The sequence below is a fragment of the Microcebus murinus genome, chromosome 12 (assembly GCF_040939455.1).
Source record: "Microcebus murinus isolate Inina chromosome 12, M.murinus_Inina_mat1.0, whole genome shotgun sequence".
In the NCBI taxonomy this organism is placed as follows: Eukaryota; Metazoa; Chordata; class Mammalia; order Primates; family Cheirogaleidae; genus Microcebus; species Microcebus murinus.
In genome coordinates, this window is record NC_134115.1 from 17,576,571 (window position 1) to 17,590,544 (window position 13,974).

Sequence of the window (13,974 nt, forward strand, 5' to 3'; positions counted from 1 at the left end):
CCTAGCCTCCTTCCCGTCACCTCACTTAGTCCTTCCAACAGCCTTCAAAAGAGCAGGTTTCACTTTTTTCCACCTTGTATAGAAATAAAAACTTGAGCAAATAACTTGCCCAAGGCCACCCAGCCACCCAGTGGGAAGGCACGGACTTGACCCCAGGTTATCTGGCTTCAAAGCCAACGCACTAACTCCAGCTCCTGAACCCGGGCCAGAGAGTAAGGACACGCTCGCTGACCGGTTGTGAAATGAAAACAACAAAAGCCAAAAAGACCAAGGTAATGACCTTTTGCGTAGACAGAGCTTTATTAAATAGAAAGAATGGTTCTTCATGAGATTATGCCTTATTTTTTTGATGCCATAACTGTCCTTTATAAGATGATGAGTTTGAAGATGGTAGTTGCTTTCTTCGAAACGCTCTGCTTACAAAACAAAAAAAAAGCAAAAAGTTGTGATACTCGATGTCAGTTTTGTCATTTAAAACCTTGGTTTCCATTCCCAGAAATTCAAAATGTAAAATTTATAATGCTACTGAGTCAGAGAATACCTTCCTCCCTGTAAGGCAAATGTTTATCTTCTGTTGTCCACGTTGTACCCATTATAATCCTGCACGTTCAATTTTTCATTGCCTGCTTTTTAAGTGCTGCCACCTCGCCTCCCCAAACTTGGACCTGTTTCTTAAATGCATTTATATTTACAGGAGGAGAGTAAGTGAACAGATAATATAATGGCTTTCTCCTGCTGTGGTTTCCACAAGTGTAAAAAGTCCAGCCTTTTCCTATCATAACTGGCTGGAAACATTCCACATGGGAGAAGTCAAGTCATAACAATGTGGAGGGGGGAAAAAGCCCACTTTGCTCTCAGAACTACACAGTTCTATAGAAAAGACATTCTTAAAAGCTGTTTGCAATATCCTACATTAATTTCCTCTGGCGAGGTGTCTCACACAAAGGGGTCTTATAAAGGGGTTGAATGTGGTTGGGTGCAAACGTACAGTAAGCCTCTGTCAGACGCTGCCCAGGGTAGATGCTGCAAACAGGGGCTTCCTTCATGCGGGTTCCCAGCAAACAGCTGACTTGGAGTTCTGTGGCCAGTAATAACCTCCTTCAAAATAAACCACTTACACCATCGCTTGGCAGCGCCCTATCAATTATATCAGGAATGTGTGGCTTTGCTACCCTGGCCAACGTCTTCCATGTTGACAAAAGTATAAACATCAGGAGGAGGCCAGGGCTGGGCAGCCTTGCTCCTTCAAGGCCGTCCCTGTGCACCGCCATTTTTTGGCCTCTGCCAACACTCAGTGCCTTCCTCAGCTGCAAGAAGTCAGGAAAGGGGAAGAGCTGAAGCCATCTCAGCATTGCCAAGACCAAATGGATCAAGGTTGGATCACAGAGAAGTCCGGAAACTGCAGGACTGGGTTAGATTAGAAGGAGCAGCTTGGGGAGCTAGAAGGAGCCCTCAGAGCAGGGGTGGCTGACCAGGGTGTTCTGGGCCTTGAGTGCTCAGTCAACAGAGACAGGGACACCAGGGTGGGACAAGGGTCAGAATATTGTTTTTCCGGCAGGCGCGGTGGCTCATGTCTGTAATCGTAGCACTCTGGGAGGCCGAGGCGGGAGGATCGCTTGAACTCAAGAGTTCGAGACCAGACTGAGCAAGAGTGAGACCGTGTCTCTACTAAAAATAGAAAGAAATTAGCTGGACAACTAAAAATATATAGAAAAAATTAGCCGGGCATGGTGGCGCATGCCTGTAGTCCCAGCTACTCGGGAGGCTGAGGCAAGAGGATCCCTTGAGCCTAGGAGTTTGAGGTTGCTGTGAGCTAGGCTGATGCCATGGCACTCTACTCAGGGCAATGGAGTGAGACTCTGTATAAAATATATATATATATATATATATATATATATATATATATATATATATATGTTGCTTTTCATATCAGGCAAATAAAAATGCTTAGCAATCACTACTCGGACCAGAGGCCAATATGGGTTTTTACTCCTTCCCTAAAAATGTAGACTTAGATAAGCCCATAAGGGGAGAGAGATTTGCAAAGCAAATAGTGATCTACCCTAACTCATGGAGATGTAGCTAGCTTAGATTCCACTGAGAACTCCAGAGAAACTGGCCACACATGAGCATCCACTTCCTCCAGTCACTCACCTACCTGAGCTTGTGAACTGGTAGGCGTGAACCTTTCATCGTCTCAGAGTGAGAAAAGTCATTTCCCCTCTCACTGGAGAGAGCCCCAGATTGGGTGAGAGGAGATGGCCATTTATACCCAATACACCTCAGTGAGTAGTATTTCCTGGGAAGGGTGAGGCAGGCATGTAGAGAAAGGGACAAGTAAGAAATAGCAGGATGGGCCAGGGGTGGTACTTCACACCTATAATGCCAGTGCTTTGGGAGGCCAAGGTGGGAGGATTAGGTCTGGAGGCCAGGAGTTTGAGACTAGCCTGGGTAACATAGTGAGACCCCATCTCTACAAAAAATAAAACAAAAATTAGATGGATATGGTGGCAGGGTCCTGTAATCCCAGCTGCTCAGGAGGCTGAGGTAGGAGAATTGCTTGAGCCCAGGAATTCGAGGCTGCAGAGAGCTATAGTCACACCACTGCACTCCAGCCTGGGTGACAGAGTGAGACCCTCTCTCTAAAAAACAATTTAAAAATTAAAAAAAAAAAAAAAAAAAAAAGAAATAGCAGAATGTAGAACCCAGAGGATCTCCTCAGCAAGACCAAGGTTTCCATAAAGGAACAACTTCAAAATTCCTCCAAACTCAAAAAATCTTGCTTAGGCCACCGCTCGGATCATAATGAGAAGACAATTTTGTCTGACACTTATTTTGAAGTGCTGTGCCTTTAAATCACAGTCATACAGTTTCATTTGACTTTTCTCTAGTTAAGTAACACAAGTAATCACCAAGCTAATATCCCTATATTATAAAACTTAATTGAGCCTTTCTTCTAAATAATTTTTTTAAATGAAACCAAACATGACAACAGTGGAAAGGGGAAAAAAAATCTCTAAAAGAAAGCCCTATGTTTAGGAAATGAGAAAATTAAAACGAAGAGAAAAATCCTTGTACTCAAACAAAATAAATCATATTATATTGGGTATCATCCAAGCCAAGATTTTTCTCAAGGAAAGTGGCAAACAAGATGATTTGAAATTAAAGTTTTCATTCCCCACCCAGCCAAGCAATCTCCCAGAAAGTCAGCCTCCATTATGTCCTGAGGCACCAGGAGGATGTTCCACTGCTGGCTCCAGCTGGCTGCATTCTCTCAGAGATCGGTGTCTTCGGAAGAATGCATTGCGCTGTGTGTGCATGTGTGCGCGTGCGTGTGCGCCCATGTGTCCGTGTGCATGCTTGCATGTGTGTGCGTGTGTGTATGCATGTGTGTCTGTGTCTGTGTGTGCATGCATGTGCGCATGTCTCTGTGTGTCAGTGTGCATGCATGTGCATGTGTGTGCATGTGCATGCATGTGTGCATGTGTCCATATGCATGTGTGCATGCATGTGCGCATGTCTCTGTGTCAGTGTGCATGCATGTGCATGTGTGTGCACGTGCATGCATGTGTGCATGTGTCTGTGCATGCATGCATGTGTGTGCATGTGTCCGTGTGCATGCATGCATGTGTGTGCATGCATGTGCATGTGTCCGTGTACATACATGTGCATGTGTGTGCATGTGTCCGTGTGCATGCATGCCTGTGCGTCTGTGTGCATATGTCTGTGTGCATGCATGTGTGTGTGCGTGCATGCGTGTGGGGGGGGGCAGAAGCCAACAGCAGCATTCAGAGGCACCCAGGGCTCGTTTTTCTGCAGGGTGGAAGCCCGTCATCACTGTGTGCACAAGCTTGCTGGTTGTAGGAGCAGGAGGGCTGCTGGCCTGTCTTTCACACCCCCTCTGTCCTCTCAGGCACACTCAGTCCTGCACACCTCTCTCTGCACACTCAGTCCTCCTTCAGACAAGAAAGGGAACAACCCCGAGGTGACACTGCGCCAGGAAAGAGGAGCATATGCATACAAGAAGGAACTCCGGCGTCCAGCTGCTCCCAAATCCAGAGGATTTGTTGTTCTTCCTTTCAGGACATTATTCAAGGCAACGTCTGGAAGTGACAATTAGAAAATATGACTATTAGGATGTTGAGAAGAAAAGATGTATGATTCCACAGTACATACATATTTCAAAACATTACGTTGTATGCCTTAAATATACACGATTTTTAGTTGTCAATTTTTGTAAAAAAAAAAAAAAAGGTATGTATGTGGTTGGGGGAAAGAATAGAAGTGAGGGATAGTCAGCTGGATACTGGTCTCAGCTAAGGCTCAGTCTCGCTCAGGCTCTTGAGCGTTGCCCTTTATCCTCAAACGGTGGGCTCTGCCTGACATTTTGGAACTGTTGGATTTTGTTGCAATGGAGATATTTATTTGGGTAGCTGGGCCTCCATCCTCCCTAAATGGCAAAATAAAAAAGTCTCTTATTTCATAACTTTGAGAACCACAACTGCAGGAAAACTCAAAGGAAAGAGTCTACAAAGCCTGACAGTTTGCTTCCAACTTATCCCATTTTTCCTCTTCCTTTCATTCTGTGCTACTCTGACCCCACCCTTTTTGTTCTTTCCCTGTAACTTCTTCAGGCGTATGTTCCCTGGAACCTACATTAAATGTGTCCCTTTTAAACCTAGAAATTACTCTTGAAAATCTCTCAAGGCGAAATTCCTCATGTAATAAGATTCTATTACGAGCCAAGCAACCCATTAGGAGCTTTGGAGTACACAAAAACATGTGGGTCCCGTGTATTTAGTTATCCATTGTTGCATAACAAATTACCCCAAAATTTAGCAACTTAAAGTGATAAACATTTATTCCCTCACAGTTTCTGTGGCTCAGGAATGGAGAATCGGCTTCACTAGGTGGTTCCCGCTGCACATCAAGGCAGGGGCAGGAGCTGCAGCCGCCGGGAGGACCCACTGGCAAGCTCCCTCACATGGACCTCTCCAGCAGGAGAGCCTCGGCTTATTTATGTGGCGTCTGGGCTGTGAGGGAGGAAGAGGTGGGGAGGACAAGCAAGAGAACCCATGGGAGCAAGAGAACCCACGGGATCAAGAGAGTGTGCCCCAGGTGGAAGCCAGCCTCTTCATAACCTGATCTCGGAAGTGACATCCCATCACTTCTGCAGCAGAAATCAATAAGATGAACCCGGCCGGGCGCAGTGGCTCACGCCTGTAATCCTAGCACTCTGGGAGGCCGAGGCAGGAGGATTGCTCAAGGTCAGGAGTTCAAAACCAGCCTGAGCAAGAGCGAGACACCGTCTCTACTATAAATAGAAAGAAATTAATTGGCCAACTAATATATATAGAAAAAATTGGCCGGGCATGGTGGCGCATGCCTGTAGTCTCAGCTACTTGGGAGGCTGAGGCAGCAGGATTGCTTGAGTCCAGGAGTTTGAGGTTGCTGTGAGCTAGGCTGACGCCATGGCACTCACTCTAGCCTGGGCAACGAAGCAAGACTCTGTCTCAAAAAAAAAAAAAACAAAAAAGAAAAAAAGATGAACCCACACCAGGGGAGCAGAACATACAGGCTGTGTGACAACCAACAGGGATCATTGGGAGGCATTTCATGGCTGCCTGCCACACCCTGCCAGGCTCCTCATCTTGGACAAAGATTGACATATACAGATATGGCAGACGCAAGGAAGTTATAACAAGTCGTTTGAGAAGAGAAGAAGGGATACATGCTCTGCGATGATGGTAGGAAAAGGAGAACTTAATCTCATTTGGGAGATGCTGGGAAGTATTCCTGAACAAAAGCAAAATATTTGAGTTAGGTCTCAAATAGATCTCATAAAGGGCATTTCAGGCAGCCTGGACAACTTCTGGAGTTTCTAATTCAGTAAGTACAGGGTGGGATTTATTGGCAGGTCAGGTGATGCCGGGGGCCTGGGTTCAGAGACCGCACTTGGGAAACACAGACTTGAGCAAAGGCTCGGAAGTACAGCATATCTGCAAAGTAACAAATAGATGTTTTTGTTTGTCGATCTGGACCCATTCAGGTAGTTTCCTGATCCTCTTAGAATCACTGGAAATGAAAATCATTAGTCTGTAATTAATGAATCTTAAAACTATAAACTTTCAGTGCTGGGAGTGATTCAGAGAATCTAAACTCATCATTTCACAGAGGAGGAAAATGGGAGTAGGGTACTAGCTCAGATAGTGAGAGCTCTCTTTACACTCGACGGGTTTGTGTGGTTCTCTCACTCAAGGGCTCCTGAAAGAAAGAAACTAGAGTCCTTTTCCTTTGGAGTCTGAGTGCTTTCTACCTGAAATGAGCTAAAGGGTTTGTGACTGACTCTCCCAATAGAATACTCACCCGTGATAAAATGCATATGGCTTGTACTTTGGTATGAAGTGGGGCTTTTTGAAAGAACTCTCAGAAAACCTCTGAGTCCATTAAGCAAGTTTCCTTGTGCAAATGGATCTACGTAACTCCTGCCTGGCTTCCCAGCGATGAGAAGCCTTAGCTGCATGTCTGCTGGCTCCACCTCCATTGTCCTTTTTCTTCCACAATGCCTTTGGTGTGTAAATTTGGCATCCTCGACCAGGCATGGTGTGGCTCATGTCTGTATCACAGCACTTTGGGAGGCTGAGGCAGGTCGATCACTTGAAGCTAGGAGTTTGAGACCAACCTGGGCAACATTGTGAGATCCCATCTCTATAAAAAATTAAAGTAAGATAAAACTTTAAAGAGAATTTGGTTGCCTGTACTTATTGACAAAACTTGGATTTTGGGTGCTGTTCCCTTTTAAAATCCAAATAATTAATAAAATAAAATCTAAATGCAAACTAGGACGAACCCATCCTGACTCCTGAAATGGGCTTTCTTTAGAAAGAGGGCAGTGAAAACCCTGCAGTTTATTCCTTACAATGTATGCACAAAATTAGCCTTGTTCCTTTGTTCAGTTGTCTGAGCTTTTATCACCTTTTACTTGACTATACTTAGGAAAACAGTATGAAGACATTTAAAAGAAACCCAAGGGAATCTCATTTGCACATTCAAATACAAGTGTTTTTATGATTATTTCCCTACCCCGACTCCCTTTACACTCACTCTTCCCCCAACTTACCACCCTCCACTCCACTCTGGTAAATATTCTTATATAGAAGCGAAGATTCTAAAGGCAACTGAAACAGTAACCCTCTTTCAACTTGTGGTTTCTGCATAAACTTACTTAAGCACAGGTGTCTCTTTAAATATGACATTCTGAGAAGTCCTCAAGTTCACAGCCCCCACTTCCTCCCAAGGGTGGGACCTCTCCCCAGCTTTAGCCCTGAGTAAGAAGGCAAATTTCAGAGGGAGAGAGGTTAGCCCAAACCTCACTGCAGCTTCGCTCACACTCAAACCTGGTTTCTGAACATGCACTTGTTAACCTATAAAAGCTGATGCCAATGTCTAGCTAATGTCTTCCTCGAAAAAGCCGAGAGGTAAGAATGGCAAACTGTAAACCCATTTGATTCACTGCCTTTACCAGTTCAACCACAGATTGTTTTCTCTTCTTCCACTGAGCACAATTAAATCAGCAGTGGAAACAGCTAACCACAGAAAGGGAAAACATCTCGTAAGCAAGCGCAGAGGTCAGACCTGCCTTCCCGCATCCCAGCTCTCCGGGCTGGGCCGAGCCACTTAACATCATCTGATCTCAGGCTCCTCGCTTGGGCCTTGCTTTCTCCACCTGTAAAATGAGCTGCGGTGCAGGTGGACGCCATGCGAACACCTAACTTAACCTGGCACAACCCCTGGGTGACAGCAGCTGTTCCATAAATGGTAGTTGTGACCGGCCAGGCAGCGGTATTTCTCCCAGAAAAGCTCACACAGTTTTGTCTATGTTGTCACCAGCTTTATTTTGGTTTTCATTGGCTCAGAGCCACTCCTGTGTATCCTACTCTCAATTCCAGCTAAACTAGAGAAATCCACAGTTACCTGAACACTAATCTGGGGTCAGCCTCTGACTGAACATCTCTGCTATTGCGCTGTTTTTTCCACCAAGATGAAGGCATTAACAACAATGTTATGTTCTAAGTCGTTCATAAGGAACTGTCAGAAAGGAATCAGTCCTGTATCTTCTGGGGTTTGATAGCAAAAAAAAAAAGAATTAAAAAATGTTAGAGGTTGAAGCCTCAGCAACTGACATAGATTCATCTGAAACAAAGACAACTTTAAAAAAAAAAAGGAATCCGTGGCACACACAGTCACAGGGAGAGAAAGACACTTTGGCTGCAATCCCCCCCACCCCCATCTTCTCTGGGGAGGCTCCAGCCTCCTCCTGCTGTGCGTCAGTCTTGATTTTGATGGGGCGATTTTTAGTCAGCTGCCTCGATCATTTTGGCACAGACAAAAATCCTTTAAAAAATGTTACACTTCATCAAAGTGTATCATGAGACTTCACGGTCATTATCTCAATGGCCGCTCTGATGTGTTACAATTGGCAGAGACACAAACGGTAGGGGTTGCATGAGAAGAAAGCCAGCGTTTCATGTGGAAAGCCGGCAGGCCTCGCCAAGCTTCTGTCAACAACTCCGCGGTCTGATCCGATGCACCGAGCGTGCTGATGATGCTCTTGTTTCTGGAGGAAGTAAACAAGAAAATGAATTCCACCGCGCAACACAGCCTCTTTGTATCTTCAAAATGGTGTGACTGGACTGGGGCCAGCCGCGTTGAAAGTTTGGCCATTTATGTCATCAGGGCCCCAGTACTGATGGAGGCTTTGATTACAACTTGGACCCAGCTAGAAGACCCTTCAGGGGCAGCCACTCAGCAAATAAAGGCATTGATTGGTTGTTGGGTCAATTTAGCCATAAGGGTACAGAGCATGGCTCTTTTGAAAAGCCTAATGGATTAGCTACACAACCAGTCCCTCTGTAGGCCTTATTTTTCAAGTAACTTCAGGACGGTTTTCCAGCTTGGCAGGGAACTCTCCTCCAGAGCGAGCTTCAGAGCTGTTCTTGTTATCAATAGTGGGGCTCAAAGGATTAGACACAGCGGGCTTTACAATTTAATGAAAACAGCTGTTGAAACAACAATTAAGGCAAACAATAGTTTGCGTGGAAAACTATTAATTATGCAAAGTTATGCAGAAAGTGGAATACTCTTTTATTCAGGGCCTTCTGCAGCCAACTGAGGACAACCTGAGCCACCTTCCATTCTGTGGCTCTCAAGTGTCAGGAAGTGGGGGTGCTTGTAGGAAGCGGCTCTGCTGCGCGTGAGCTGCATGTGAGCAGAGCTCCAGGCTGCCACTCTGCTACGAAGTGAGTCGGGGTAAAATATTTAGGAAAAGAATGCCAGCTACACTTACATTACCTTGGGTACATCAGGTATTTCCATACCAACTCGGGGCTGCGTTTTCGCACGTGAGCCTTAGTGGCTGGGATCTCAACTTGTGCTTTTTTGAAAAAAAACATGTCTATAAGACGTCCTCTTTCAGACCTCCCTCGCCCCGAGAAGACAATGCTCAGGAAATGGTGGGGTGCTTGTTCTTTGGACTAAGTCGGTTTTAATAACCTTATGATGATCCAGCTTGGTCTTGTCAACCATTCCCCTTCTACCTCCATTCTCGTCTTCCCTAAATGCAGTTTGTCTTTCTTTCCACTCTCTCTGCTTGCTGGAGCTTTTAAATTCATTGCTTCTCTCTTTGCAATTTCCATCCTTGACTAACAGTGCTGGGAATTGACTTACGGCCCTTCGCCTACCCTGTGTTCCACATCTCACTTTCCTCCCTGTTCGGGAATCACCAAGCCAAGAAGTCCCATTAAGAAGGTTATTAACTGTATACATAAACATTGCCTCCTGCCTATGGTTAGATTTATTTCTCGTCACTTCCAAGTAACTGGCTTTAACACTTTTTCCAGCACGCCCAACACCTTTTATTTGACTATATTGTTTTAGAAAGGCCTTCGGGAATTTAGCTAATTTCATGCTGGAACTTATTAAGTGGGATTTGACACTCTTTGATAATTCCAATAAACCATTAGTCAAGTCTCACTCCCTTCAGGGAAGGAATGAAAGCTTTATTAGTCATAGGGTCTCTATTCTAAACATGTCACCTGAATTTAGTAGCGCATCTGTGCTGAAATGCAATGGACTTTGTGATTGAATAGAACTTTCCCTGAAACTACAAGAAAGCTGCCATTGGCTATCAATAGAAAGAGAGCATCTACTTTTCCTGATATTTCTCATTGGGTGCACAAGTGCATTTTGAAATAATTCAGTGAATTTAATTTATTGACCTCTGAATGTTAATAAAATGAACAGCATACACATAAGCCTCTACCCACACCAACACACAAATTGTCTCTAAGGTACTTGGTTCAGTCCTTTCTTCACCCAGAATACAAAAATAGAGAATAATTTCCTTCCCTTCTTCTGATAGTTTAAAAAATCTCCAGAGATCATGACTCTAGAAGGCCCGAGAACATAATTGAGTGTGCAAATGAAATTCATTACTACAGTCACAAATAATCCAATTAACATATATTTGTGTAATGTCTTTAAAATCATTCTAAATTCAAAACCATATTCATCTCCAAAGTACAATGCCAACTGAGTGCCACATCCCAGCATATTCCAGCTCACATTTTGCACTGGAGATTACAAAACAGCATCGAGATTGCAAAAGCAATTATTCCAGTTATCCAGATGTGATTTTTCAATCATTCTAGGATTTTTTTTTTTTTTTTTTTTTAGCAGTTCTTATTCCGTGGCACCGATTGCAGCACTCACGCTGGCTCGGTGCTTACATCTCTTCATTATTAATTCAGCTCATGGAGCTTAATTGGACAAGGCTAGAGCGAATTTGACAAACATCACAGCAGCAGAAAAAGCAATCACTCTTTCAAGATGAAAATTTGTTTGATGTCTTACTGTGTAACTCATTTACTCTCCTTGGGAGTCATGTGACCTGAATGTTAATCAGCCATTGATTGGTTTCTCTCCTTGGACAGTCACGTGACTCGAATATTAATGGGCTGGCACTCAGTAGCTGTACTGTTAGGCAACCTTGTGATTGGCTGCCAGGTTAAGATACGGAGATAAGTGGGTGCTTGATGAGCACTTGACAGAACTTCACAGAAAATTAAGGCCCTAAAATAGCATGAGAAAGTCTTGTCAAATCAAGCATGATTATCATTGAATGCTTAAGGAATTCATCATCTGCATGAAATTGATACACTTCAGCACCAGCAGGCCCTGTAGTCAGCAGGGACTCATCAGATTTTTATTTATATGTGTTCACCAAATCACATTAATTCTGAGAGCTAAAACATGCTAAGGATGAAGGTTATTTTCTGTTCAATCTAATTTATCTATGACAATAATCATCACTAATAATGTGTCAAATTGGATTGCAGTCATTTTATGCATGCATGCTGATTTGGAAAATAGTGTTAAACCATCCCGCAGTAATTAACAACCGGTAAAGGTATGCTGGGTTCGAAATAATCAGCATATCTAGATGGAAAATTAAGTTTTATAGAATGGATTTATAGATACATATCCTTATTTAATTCGGAATATAAATTACTCCTGGTAAAAGCCGACATCATTTTTATAACACCATTAAGGCCAATAACCATTGAGGGACTCGCATTCTTAATTTGCTCTATCCTTCATTTTTTTTCTCATTTTCTGTGGTTAACTTTCTAATGGGTGTCACTTCCTTATTGGCAAGTCCTCATTGTAGCAGGGTTTGGTAGGGCGAAGAGATGAATGAATATGCATCGGTTTAAGTGTTAATCACGGATGAAGGAAGCCACATCATACCTCTTAATACACAATGCTTTATAATTATTGGCGGGGGCTGGGACGCAGAAAGCAGGGAGATTACAAGGAGCGGGGTGGAGCTAGACTTTGGCCTTTTGGTGTTTCTCTATTATTTCTCCTCACAAAGGGACAATGGGAAATTTTGCAGATTAACTCATAAGGGATTAATGTTTCTTGGGGAATCACTTAAGCCTAAATTGCTTTTGTTGAAATACCTTTTATGGAACAGAAGTTGGTTTTTTTTGATGGTTTACTTATTTATTTTTTTTAAAAGTAAACTCCTGGCTTACACGGCATTATTGGAGTAATGGAAGGCTGAAGTAATGAAATCTTAAAAGAAATTCGTGTAACCTTTGGAGCAAGTGGCTAAAATGTTTGAGAGGAGAATTACACCTCCTATAGAAGGGGGAAACATACACGTACAAACTGTTGTTTCTTTCCCACTGTCCCCCCCCAGCCCATCTTAATCCCTGTGCCCCCACTGCTGCCCATTTTCTCCCCGCCTCTCAGGAGGTCTCTTTATTGATTAAATGAATCTGCTCCAAAGGCTGGCTCCCAGGCTCTTTGATCTAATCCGATCTGATTTTATCCTATCGCTTCAGCAGGACATCGGGGAATTAACAATAAGCAGCTTTACCACAAGTGTTTAATAACTCAACACAATCTCCTTATGGCTCCGAGCTGCTCAAGTTCCCATCCAGTCCACGGCAAACAGTGTAACAGATTGGCCATCCCCCCCTGAACCTGAGGAATTTTCATGCACTGTGAAACTAATCGCTTCAAGTTCCTTCATAAATCACACAAAGCAGATTTCAGCATCTTAACAAATTGAAAAAAAAAAAAAATACCCAAAACAACAGTAGAGGGGGCGGGGGTTTGCAGAGAAGACTCATTTTCCAGTGAAAAGGGGGGTGGGAGAAAGTTGGGGGGGGGAAGGGGCAGATATGAATTAACTTCTGTCTTCTCATGCAATATGTTTCTCATCTCCTTACATTTTTAACGTGAATAAAATAATTTGGGCAGGCTCAAACCTAACAATGCTCCAAGCCTACAATGACCTTATTTTTTTTTTTTCCACTATGATGAAAATAATGTGGTCTCAACAACAGGCCTCTTATTGTTGTTCCTGTGACAACCCTTGGAATATGTAAGAAGCACACAATTAAACAGGAATTGCAGACCCTGCTTGGTGCAGATAGCCGGTGAGATGTTAAGCCAAACTGGTATGTCCCCCGGACTGCAAACCAGCATGCATACAAAAAGGGGTATCTTCAATGATCAATCAATTACAAAAAGCCATCTTGAGATGTCATGTTTTTACCCAGAGATTGCCCCATATACATCCCTATCTCTAAATTGCAACAGAATTTATTTAATACCTTCCTCCTAACCAAAAAAAAAAAAAAGATGAAGAAGAGTGATGTCCCTCTCTTTTCTAAATATCACATACATGGTATGTAAAGGTCTTCTTTTCCAAGGCAGAAATTTTTGTGCAATCGTTTACCCTTCTGCCAGAACAGAGCTGGGAGTCTGTGAGAAACTGGGAGGGGAAATAGGCTTTTGCAAGCTGCCGGATTATTAGTGCCATGGGGGAAATATCACTCTAGCACTAATCTAAAATAAAACATCTTTTCGTTGCTCTATTTAATACCTACTGTACATCAGAATTACCTATAAAAACACATTTCATAACAGAGAAACAGCCCTCTCTCCCCACCTCCGTCACTGCTCTCTCCATTACTGTGGCAGTTCCTCGATTTTTCGCTACATCAGCAGAGTAACGAAGTGCCCTCTTACTGAACATCTGGGGGCAGAGAGAATTTTATGATTCAGGTTTAGGCCAGATTACTATTACTATGGTGGGATCTTTTTCCATACCCCCAGGGCCCAGGGTACTTGCAAATTCACTCAGATACAGCTAGATGCTTTATTATTGCTTTCCTAAGTAAAAACATTTATTTTTATATCCTTCTTCTCCCACATCCATTCATTAATATTTATCCAGATTTTGCCACCATTATCCCCATGAGTCCAACAGTTTGAGACTCCCTCCCCCCCACCCCCCTCCAAAAAAGTCTACTGTGATTTTGTGATCTACTCAATATGGAATGGAATGCTACCATGAATAGTGTTATTAGTTCCTCTTTGGAAATGTCTTTTGCCTTA

The 13,974-nt window shown here is 43.4% G+C and overlaps 1 long non-coding RNA gene across 1 annotated transcript in view; it reads right to left on the reverse strand.

Moving 5' to 3' along the window:
* Positions 1-2,673: 2,673 nt before the first annotated feature.
* LOC142874269 (uncharacterized) overlaps positions 2,674-13,974 on the reverse strand; it is a 114,863-nt gene continuing 103,562 nt past the window's right edge. Inside the window, exons 2-3 of the long non-coding RNA XR_012922079.1 lie at positions 6,367-6,708; positions 2,674-4,103 (exon numbers count right to left, since the gene is read on the reverse strand). This is a non-coding gene — a long non-coding RNA (uncharacterized LOC142874269). The remainder of the gene's footprint in view (positions 4,104-6,366; positions 6,709-13,974) is intronic.